The sequence below is a fragment of the Colobus angolensis genome, unplaced genomic scaffold (genome assembly GCF_000951035.1).
Source record: "Colobus angolensis palliatus isolate OR3802 unplaced genomic scaffold, Cang.pa_1.0 Scaffold208, whole genome shotgun sequence".
NCBI classification, from domain to species: domain Eukaryota; kingdom Metazoa; phylum Chordata; class Mammalia; order Primates; family Cercopithecidae; genus Colobus; species Colobus angolensis.
In genome coordinates, this window is record NW_012115244.1 from 173,647 (window position 1) to 184,117 (window position 10,471).

The following is a 10,471-nucleotide window of genomic DNA, read 5'->3' on the forward strand; positions in this document are numbered from 1 at the left end:
TCCCAGGTTCAAGTGATTCTCCTGCCTCAGCCTCCCAAGTAGGTGGGACTACAGGTGCCTGCCACCACACCCAGCTAATTTTTGGGGTTGTTTTGTTTTGTTTTGTTTTGTTTTAGAGATGGGGTTTCACCATGTTGTCCAGGCTGGCCTCAAACTCCTGACCTCAAGTGTTCCAGCAGCCTTAGCCTCCCAACGTGCTGGGATTATAGGCGTTAGCCACTGCACCTGGCCCCCACTATTTTTCTGAAAAGGAGGAACTAAGCTGTGGACTAGGGTTTTTGTGTGGTGGATCAAAGCGTGCTGCTTGCGGGCAGGCCTCCACAGTGTGTCACCCCCAAGTCATTTCTACCCTCTTATGTGTCTCAGTTTCTCTCTCTAGAGGCCAGTGACCTCTGGGAGCTCCAAACACTGGGCGATCAGCCCTTATATGTGTTTCCTGGACCAGCCTGTTTTAACATTAATTGTTTTTGGAGATTCCCTGCAGGACCGATGCACATCGTGGGGGATCAGCCTCCCAGACACTCCCATGAGGCCCCCACCAGTCACCCAGGGGTGCCTTTCGGCTGGGAGGAGCAAAATGCCCTTTCTCTTCAGAGTTGAGAAAACTTAGTCTCTCATTTACCTATGAAAACAACAGTTCAGTTCCTCAAATACACACAGACGAGCAAAATCATGATTAATTTTGGGAGAAAAAGCAATAGAGAAGGCCCTTTAGAACGCATCTCCGGCCGGGCGCGGTGGCTCACGCCTGGAATCCCAGCACTGTGGGAGGCCAAGGCGGGTGGATCGCAAGGTCAGGAGATTGAGACCATCCTGGCTATCATGGTGAAACCCCGTCTCTACTAAAAAAATACAAAAATTTAGCCGGGCGTCGTGGCGGGCATCTGTGGTCCCAGCTACTCGGGAGGCTGAGGCAGCAGAATGGCGTGAACCCAGGAGGCGAAGCTTGCAGTGAGCCGAGATCGCGCCACTGCACTCCAGCCTGGGCAAGATTGTGAGACTCTGTCTCAAAAAAAAAAAAAAAGGAATGCATCTCTAAACTAGAATTAGGATCATTAAACAACAACTTTCTACGAGAAAAAAAAAGAACAAAAAAACAGCCAAGGCTACTTCCTATAAACTGTGCTCAGCCACCCCTAACTTTGTAGCTGTTGTCCACAATTACACATGCCAAGGCCAAATCCTCTCACAGTACAAGGTCGTCTCTGGTACCCCCAAAGCCAAAAAGGTCAGGTCATGCGATACACGAAAACAGAGCTTTAGACTGAAGAATCTGGCTATGACTTGAAACTCCACAAAGAAAACAGGGCACCCCAAAAGGAGCGAGTGATGCCTTTGTTCTGATTTTTTTTTTTTTTTTTTTTTTCAGAGTCTGACTCTTGTTGCCCAGGCTGGAGTGCAATGGCACAGTCTTGGCTCACTGCAACCTCCACCTCCCAGGTTCATGCCATTCTCCTGCCTCAGCCTCCCGAGTAGCTGGGATTACAGGCACCCACCACCACACCCGGCTAATTTTTTTATATTTTTAGTAGAGACGGGCTTTCCCCATGTTGGCCAGGCTGGTCTCGAAGTCCTGACCTCAGGTGATCCGCCCACCTCGGCCTCCCAAAGTGCTGGAACGACAGGCACGAGACACGGTGCCCGGCCTGTTCTGAATTATTTAAAGGGGTTCAAGTCATTAGAATCCTTCTGTAGATTCTTTGGTACTGCAGATGGCAAATGGGGGAAGGAGGTACAGGGTGAAATAAAATAAATGAAAGAACTTTTTTAAAAAACACAGGAAGCAAACGCAGAGACCAAGTGCATGGTTTTCTGGTTTTCTTTGTTTTGTTGTTTTTTCCTCTTCTGCAGCTGCATAGAATTTTAGCCAAATTAGACAGGCTTTGTTATCCATAATTTGGAATTCTCACTCAGATTTGACTACGTCAGGTACAGTTGGTCAAATCTGATGGGAGAAAGACCAGAACAAACAACAACAAAAAACCCAACAACATGATCGCAGAAGGGTCTAACGGGGAAATTAAGACCAGCTGATGGTTAAACGTGAGCCAAGACAAACCCCAATTTGGCTGCTTACCTAGGGATGGGTCTCAGGCTGAAGATGGCTCCCTACCGTCCTAGGAGCAGGAAAAAACTTCAGCTCGTCTTCCCTGCTGGGATCAAGCTCAAACTGCATAAAGGAGTGACCTGCCTTACATCATCATGGAAGCAGGAAATCTTGCCTGCCTTGTTGGAAACAAGAAAAACTCCAAAAAGAAGGGAGTTGTACAGCAAATAAACTTTAGATCTTAACCAAATTTTGGAAGACCAGGGATTCTCCGGAGAGGATGCTCCCAGACCTCAGCAAATTGTCCTGTTGGTTTGAGCCATAAAGTTAGCTCATGCTGGTACCAAGCACTGCCAGGAGATTTGTCCATATCAGGGGCACTCCACTCAGAATCCTCCGTGGTTACCAAAATGTGAACCCTGAACATTTGAGACGGTCTCAGTTAATTCAGAAAGTTTGTTTTGCAAAGGTTGAGGACGCAGGTTCGTGACACAGCCTCGGGGGTCCTGACAACATGTCCCCAAGGTGGTCGGAGCACAGTTTCATTTTATACATGTTAGCGAGACACAAGACACCAATGAACATACATAAGACGAACATTGCTTTGGTTCAGAAAGGCAGGACAACTGGAAGCAGGGAGGGGACTCCCAGGTCATAAGTAGATCAGATACGCATCTAGGCATCTATCTCAGTGAGCAGACGGTGACTTTGGGTACAATGGGAGGCAGGTTTGCCCTCAGCAGTTCCCAGCTGACTCTTCCTTTTAGCTTAGTGATTTGGGGGCCCTGATTTATTTTCCTTTCACAAGCTCATGCCTGGGCAGAGGAGTGGGAGAGAGAGCTTGGGGGCCAGGCTGTCCTCCTAAGAGAGTGCCACAGTGGTGGGCCTGCAGGAGTCCAGGGAGCAGGATTCCAGATTGGGGAAACAGCAAGCTCAGTGGCCAGAGGCCGGAGGATGCCTGCAGCCAGCCTGGGCAGAGAGCTTAAGGGCAGCACATCAGAGAGAAAAGTGGCCCAATGGCACTTGTTAAAGCACCTTCAGGCACACGTCATTCAGGACCATCGCCAGAGGTATAGAGACCACTGGAAGGGGATTTAGCAGCCGGGGAGAGAGACTGGACTCAACCCCAAATACAGCCTGGGTCAGCAGGGTGGGGGCAGGGATGTTAATGTGCTAACGGAAAACAGCAGGTGTGAAGAGGATTCTGGCTAAACCAACCCAACCAGATTCGTGCTGAGGACAGGCCAGGGTGACCAACATCACCTGCCAGGCGGTGGGAGGTGAGGAACCTGACCAGACACGACTGAAACCGCCTTTGCAAAACTGTGACTGAAGCAGTGAAGGAGATCTGACCTAACCAGCTCCATCTTGCTTCTAACCTTTGAGCTGTCCTTGTTCCTCCCTGGGCATAGCTGAACTAACTTTGGGAGGAGCTTAGTTTACAGTTTAAAACAAAGACGGGCCAGGCGCGGTGGCTCAAGCCTGTAATCCCAGCACTTTGGGAGGCTGAGACGGGTGGATCACGAGGTCAGGAGATCGAGACCATCCTGGCGAACACGGTGAAACCCCGTCTCTACTAAAAAATACAAAAAACTAGCCGGGCGAGGTGGCGGGCGCCTGTAGTCCCAGCTACTCGGGAGGCTGAGGCAGGAGAATGGCGTAAACCCAGGGAGCTTGCGGAGCTTGCAGTGAGCTGAGATCTGGCCACTGCACTCCAGCCTGGGCGACAGAGCGAGACTCCGTCTCAAAAAAAATAAATAAATAAAAATAAATAAAACAAAGATGATAACAGCCCTTTTCCCCAAACAAACCTCCTTCTTCCCTGGGGACTAGTCTGCCTTTATAGGACTAACAAATTAACCACGAGATTATGGTTTAGAAGTCAGGCAGCTGGAGGCTACAAGATTCTGACTCTCCCTAAACTGCCCCTAAGATCAGTGCTTGAGATATTTTGCAGACCCTGCACTTGATGGATCAGCCAGTCGCACCCAGATCCATAAACTGGCTCATCTCATTTGTGGCCCCCACCCAGGAACTGACTCAGCACAAGAAGACAACTTCAACTTCTCATGATTTCATCTCCGACCCAACCAACCGGCATTCTCAACTCACTGGCCTTCCGCCACTCACCAAATTATCCTCAAAAACTCTGCTCCCCGAATGCTCAGGGAGACTGATTCGAGTAATAATAAAACTCCGGTCTCCCGTAAGGCCGGCTCTGCATGAATTACTCTTTCTCTATTGCAGTTCCCCTGTCTTGAGAAATCGGCTCTGTGCAGGCAGCGGGCAAAGTGAACCCACTGGGTGGTTACGTAAAGAGTGATCAGGTATTGAGGGTGGCAGGTCCTTGCTAAAACTGGATTTTACAAGGAAGTGCACAGATGGGCTTCGGAGAAGGTTCAGGAGCTGCCGTCTGCCCAAGCAGAGGAGCTTTCAGTGCCACACAGCAGCCACCTCACACCTGCCATGGTTCTTGTGGGCAGTGGATACCTCTCTCATCTGCTCAAGACTGTGCCCCCAAGCCGGGCGCTGTAGCTCACGCCTGTAATCCCAGCACGTTGGGAGGCCCAGGCGGGCGGATCACGAGGTCAGGAGATCGAGACCATCCTGGCTAACACGGTGAAACCCCGTCTCTACTAAAAATACAAAAACTAACCGGGCGAGGTGGCGGGCGCCTGTAGTCCCAGCTACTCGGGAGGCTGAGGCAGGAGAATGGCGTAAACCTGGGAGGCGGAGCTTGCAGTGAGCTGAGATCAGGCCACTGCACTCCAGTCTGGGTGACAGAGCGAGACTCCGCCTCAAAAAAAAAAAAATTAGCTGGGCGTGGTGGCGGGCACCTGTAGTCCCAGCTACTCAGGAGGCTGAGGAGTGAACCTGGAGGGCGGAGCTTGCCGTGAGCCGAGATTGGGCCACTGCCCTCCAGTCTGGGCAACAGAGTGAGACTGTCTCAAAAAAAAAAAAGACTGCGCCCCCCTTTCTGGGAACCTCCTGCCTTCCTCTCCCTGCCAGTGAGTTCCACAAGAACCTCCCAGTCCGTGTCTGCCACCCCCTTGGCCAGGTCATGTGTCTGCCCAGCTGGGACCAGCAGAGTCCTTTCAGAGTTGGGACCGACCACAGGGCCTCAAGGTGGTTACTGAAGGGATGAGGATGGAGCAGGCCCACAAGGGTGGGGAAGGTGAAGACTACCCAGGGGGCCTAAGGTGGATCCCCACGTCTCATGAACTGCTGCAGAATTCCGCCACTCAGGCCTCGTGTTCCCGCTGAAGCAGCTCGACTCCCTACACTCCCCACGCAGAGGCTTCTTCCATCCCTTGTCCAAGGTGCAGAAAGACAAGACCCATGCCCCTCATTTCAAGGCCCTCTCCTGACTGTGGGCGTTAGTCCCAAATTAGCAATGCCCCAGGCGTCCAGAGCCACTTCCCGAACCCCAGCAGGCTGCCTCCAATTGGGGCTCTGTCAATGCAGAAAAAGAGCTCACATCTCCAAAAGGCAGGATGGCCTGCAGAGCTTGGCTTTGAACAAACATAGCTGGCAGCACACGCATCCCCTCCTCCAGGCCGGGAGGTCAGGGCTGGGCCGAGGCAGCTGTCACGTGGGCACACACCTGAGCGGCCTCCAGAGCCCGGGGGGAAGGTGCCACCTTTTGCGTAACACTACAACCCTAAGCAGCCTCTTCTCGGGAAGAATGGGCCGGTCCTGGGGTAGTTCCCAGCTTCCAGTTGAAAGAGAAGAAAGGGCCTTTGATGGTTTCCTTTTAAACTCCAATTCACAGCGCCGACCAGCTGTGATAGCTCCAATTACAGGTTCAAAGATTTCTGGGCCACCGAGCAGCTTTCTGTTCTGGCTCCAGATGGACGCGCCGGCAGCGCACCCCCGCCCCCAGCCCCGCCACGCACAGGCGCAGAAACCGCACTGGAAAGTCACATCAAGGGCCTCGCTGGCAGAGACCGGCCCCTCCTGCTCCCCACAAGGTCAGCCGCAGCCTCGAGCCCAGCCCCTTCCCACCCCATCTCTGGGAGTCCCTTCAAACTTTGCCCCCCGCATGGCCTCTCGTCTTGGAGCTTTCACGTTTCCTCAGGAAAATGCCAGCTCCCCACACACAGCTGGGCCTCAGCGAAAGTCGAGTCCCGAACCCTCACCCTGGTCCCCAGAGGCTCTTCCGGAGCTCTGTCCACCTTCCCACTGGCTGCAGGGTCAGTGACCAGGGAAAGCGCTCCCCATCAGGAGACCAGGTCCTGCTCCTCCTGAGGTCAGGTGTCCCGAGGGGCAATCTGAGCTTGTGGGGGAACCCAGCGTCAAGCAGCCGCCCCCAGGAACCACCCTAGGAGGAGCCACCCTGAGGGGCTGTCCTGGGGAGACCTGCAGTGGAAACTGTGCAGGGCAGGGGCTATGGAGAGGTACACCCTGGCAGGGCCCAATTACTACCACAACCTCAGGGCCCTCAGCCACACAGAATAAAATCCCCACCGACGCCCCCTCTGGGGCTCTCTCTTACACTGATGAGAAAAGAGGTAGCTCAGAGCAGAGTCTGAACAAGGCGGGTGTGCGGCCAAGAGATAGGAGTGTGGGGCCTCAGTAATCCCGCACTTCCGCAAAAACGGCTGGGGACGATTGTTTCAGGACGCTTTGTTCCAGACCAGCTGCCTCACCATTATCTTCATGTTCTTGGAATTTGTGACACAAAGAACAATGCAGGCCGGGTGTGATGGCTCACACCTGTAAATCCTAGCTACTCAGGAGGCTGAGGCACAAGAATCACTTGAGCCCAAGAGGCAGAGGGTACAGTGAGCACTCCAGCCTGGGCAACAGAGCGAGACTGTGTCTCAAAAAGAAAGAACAATGTATAGTCAATGTTATCTGTTTTGGTTTTGTTTTTGTTTTTGAGACAGAGCCTCGCTCTGGTACCCAGGCTGGAGTGCAGTGGTACAATCTCGGTTCGCTGCAACCTCTACTTCCCAGATTCAAGCAATTCTCCTGCCTCAACCTCCCAAGTAGCTGAGATTACAGGCACACGCCACCTCGCTTGGCTAATTTTTGTATTTTTAGTAGAGACAGGGTTTCGCCATGTTGGCCCAGCTGGTCTTGAACTCCTGACCTCAAGTGATCTGCCTGCCTTGGTCTCCCAAAGTGCTGGGATTACAGGCATGAGCCACCGCACCCGGCCACCTCTTTTCCTTTGAAAAACAACTGTAACTGTTGCCAATCAGGGTGTATATTCAGGGCAACTTGAATCTCTGCTCCCAGGTTGCAGTCCTCAAGCTTGGCCCAAATAAACCCTCTGCTTATGTTAATTTTGCCTCAGCTTCTTTCTTTTAGGTCAACATTCAGATACGCGTTTGTCATTTCCATTGGACCGTTAAACAAACTGGAGACTGTAGAGGCCAAGGGAAAACTTGCCCTCTGCCCTCTGGAGATTCACAGAAAATCAACTGACAAAAGCCAGGTTAGTAAGAGAAAAGGCATACAGATTATTCACGCACACAGGCAGGGAGAACCAGGGTGATGATCCCAACCTCCCAATGGGGTTCGGAAGCTTACATACCATCCTGAGGTTACAGAAAGAACAGAGGCTCAAAGCATGGCCATAAACAGTTTATGGTGGAAAATCAGGTGACAGTGGCAAGACCGGTTACGGGAGGCAGAGGAGAGGAGGCCTGGCTAGCTAAGGTGGCCTTGTTCTACAGATGAACCTCACAGGTAGCAGCCCTGAGAGAATAGATGGTGAATGTTCCCTTTAAAGGCGTCAGACTCTGTCACTCTTCCCAGATCAGGCAAGGGAGGGCCTCAGAGAAGGCCTGGCCGCATCAGTGCAGATTCTCTCCACAAATGCAAATCTCCCCCACAAAAGACAGCTCGCCCGGCTAGTTTTTTGTATTTTTTAGCAGAGACGGGGTTTCACCGTGTTTGCCAGGATAGTCTCGATCTCCTGACCTCATGATCCGCCCGTCTCGGCCTCCCAAAGTGCTGGGATTACAGGCTTGAGCCACTGCGCCTGGCCTCAGCTATTCTTCTGTAACTGTCTTGAACCATGTCAAGGAAATATTTTTGTTGTTGTTTGTTTGTTTGTTTTGAGGCAGAGTCTCACTCTGTCACCCAGGCTGGAGTGCTAGTGGCGCAATCTCAGCTCACTGCAACCTCCGCCTCCTGGGTTCAAGCGATTCTCCTGCCTCAGCCTCCCAAGTGGCTGGGATTACAGACATGCACCACCATGCCCAGCTAAATTTTGTGTTTTTAGTAGAGATGGGGTCTTGCCATGTTGGCCAGGCTGGTCTCAAACTCATGACCTCAGGTGATCCGCCCACCTTGGCCTCATGAAGTGCTGGGATTACAGGTGTGAGCCACCATGCCCAGCCATGGAAATACGTTTTGGGGTGAAATATTTTGGTTTCTTTCTGTCCCCACTTTGAGACTTTCAGAAAGTTGCCCATATAAAAAGAAAATTGATAGCTTTGAAGAGATTTGAGTTAGAGGTTGTTAGATAAGAGATAGGCAAAGGCGGGGAAAAAGAAATTGGGATAAGCAGAAAAGGACAAATTTAAATATCATCCCAGCAGGGCAGAGTGGCTCATGGCTGTAATCTCAGCACTTTGGGAAGCTGAGGCAGGAGGATCACCTGAGCCCAGGTGTTCAGACCAGCCTGGGCAACACAGGGAGACCCTACTGCTACAAAAAATAAAAAATTAGACAGGCATGGTAGTTTGTGCCTGGGAGGCTGATGCAGCAGGATGACCTCGGCCTGGGAAGTCAAGGCTGCAGAGGGCTGTGATCGCAGCACTTTCTGGGTGACTGAGTAAGACCCTGTCTCTAAAAAATATCTATGTATCATGTCACATTTTCTTGAATCAGTCTCTCAGTCCTGCGACTAGATCAGTTCAGTTAAACAGCTGTACCCTGTTCCAAGAAGTGGCATTGCAGATGGGCTGGGACCTCGTACATAATTCACACAATCAGATCTTTAACAAGAAACAATTCTATGGAAACAGAAGGAAAAAAAGGTGAATATCTGGCATCATCCATAGACTAGCTTTTCTAGCTCTCCTCAATCTGAAGCGTCTGGAGCATCTTCAGATTACAATGGCAATCTGACAGGTTTTTGTGGATTGTAGTTCTGAGTGTTCAGGTGAACTCTCTGAGTAGCCCATATATCATATATCGAGAGGCACAAAGGCTGTTTATATATAAGTTGCTGTGATGATTTCCCCTGAAGTTTATAAGTCATTTAGCTTCAATTGCAGGGCTTCAAGAAAAGCCATTTTAATTTCCAGTGATTTTAAATCAGAAAAATGGGAAAAAATCTTGAAAGCATTGTGTAGAGACTTGGAGCAAGGAAAGAATGCAGGATTCAGTTTAAACTATAGGCAAATGATAACAACTCAAGAATAACAGTCAGTCCAGAATCTAACAACAGGTGTACTATAGTTTCTTCTAAAACATATTTTTTCTCTCTCCAGTCCCCTTTTCTACAAAAGACAAATCACAGTAAGAACAACTGATTTGCAAAATAAGTTTTAGTCTTATTATAATTGGCCTGATTATTTGCATAAAGTACAGTAATAATAGTGACTGGCCATTCAAGCTCTTTTAAAGTTGGCTTTGCCAGAATTTTTCATAAGGAATCTCAGATTAGACTTTTAAAAACATCTTGTGGCCGGGTGCGGTGGCTCAAGCCTGTAATCCCAGCACCTTGGGAGGCCAAGACGGGCGGATCACGAGGTCAGGAGATCGAGACCATCCTGGCTAATACGGTGAAACCCTGTCTCTACTAAAAAAATACAAAAAAAAAAAATCTTGAGGCCGGGCGCGGTGGCTCATGCCTGTAATCCCAGCACTTTTGGAGGCCGAGGCGGGAGGATCATGAGGTCAGGATATCAAGACCATCCTGGCTAACATGGTGAAACACTGTCTCTATTAAAAATACAAAAAAAATTAGCCAGGTGTGGTGGCGGGCGCCTGTAGTTCCAGCTACTCAGGAGGCTGAGGCAGGAGAAAGGTGTGAACCCGGGAGACAGAGCTTGCAGAGAGCTGAGATCATACCCCTACACTTCAGCCTGGGCGACAGAGCAAGACCCTATCTCAAAAAAAAAAGCATCTCGAGTCTAGGAAGGCAACCCAAATATTTGCCATCAGACTATCCCTGTAATACCAGTACGAACTGGGTGAATTCCTCTTTCAGGTTCCAACATATCTTGTGGTTCCTGGGCCTATCATCAAGTGACATTTTTTTACTTACTGCAAGGGCAGGAACCTTGTAAGGGAACCGTGTATACAAGGTACCAGGCCAGTCTTTCCAAGGGGCTTTTTATTGCCTCTATAAATCAACCTCAGTTCTTCAAAGCAGTCTAATTATATCCAGTCAAAGCATTTGTAAAATAACCAGTGTCTCCAATTGTGTCCTGTTAAAGAAGAACATGGATTTTTTTTTTT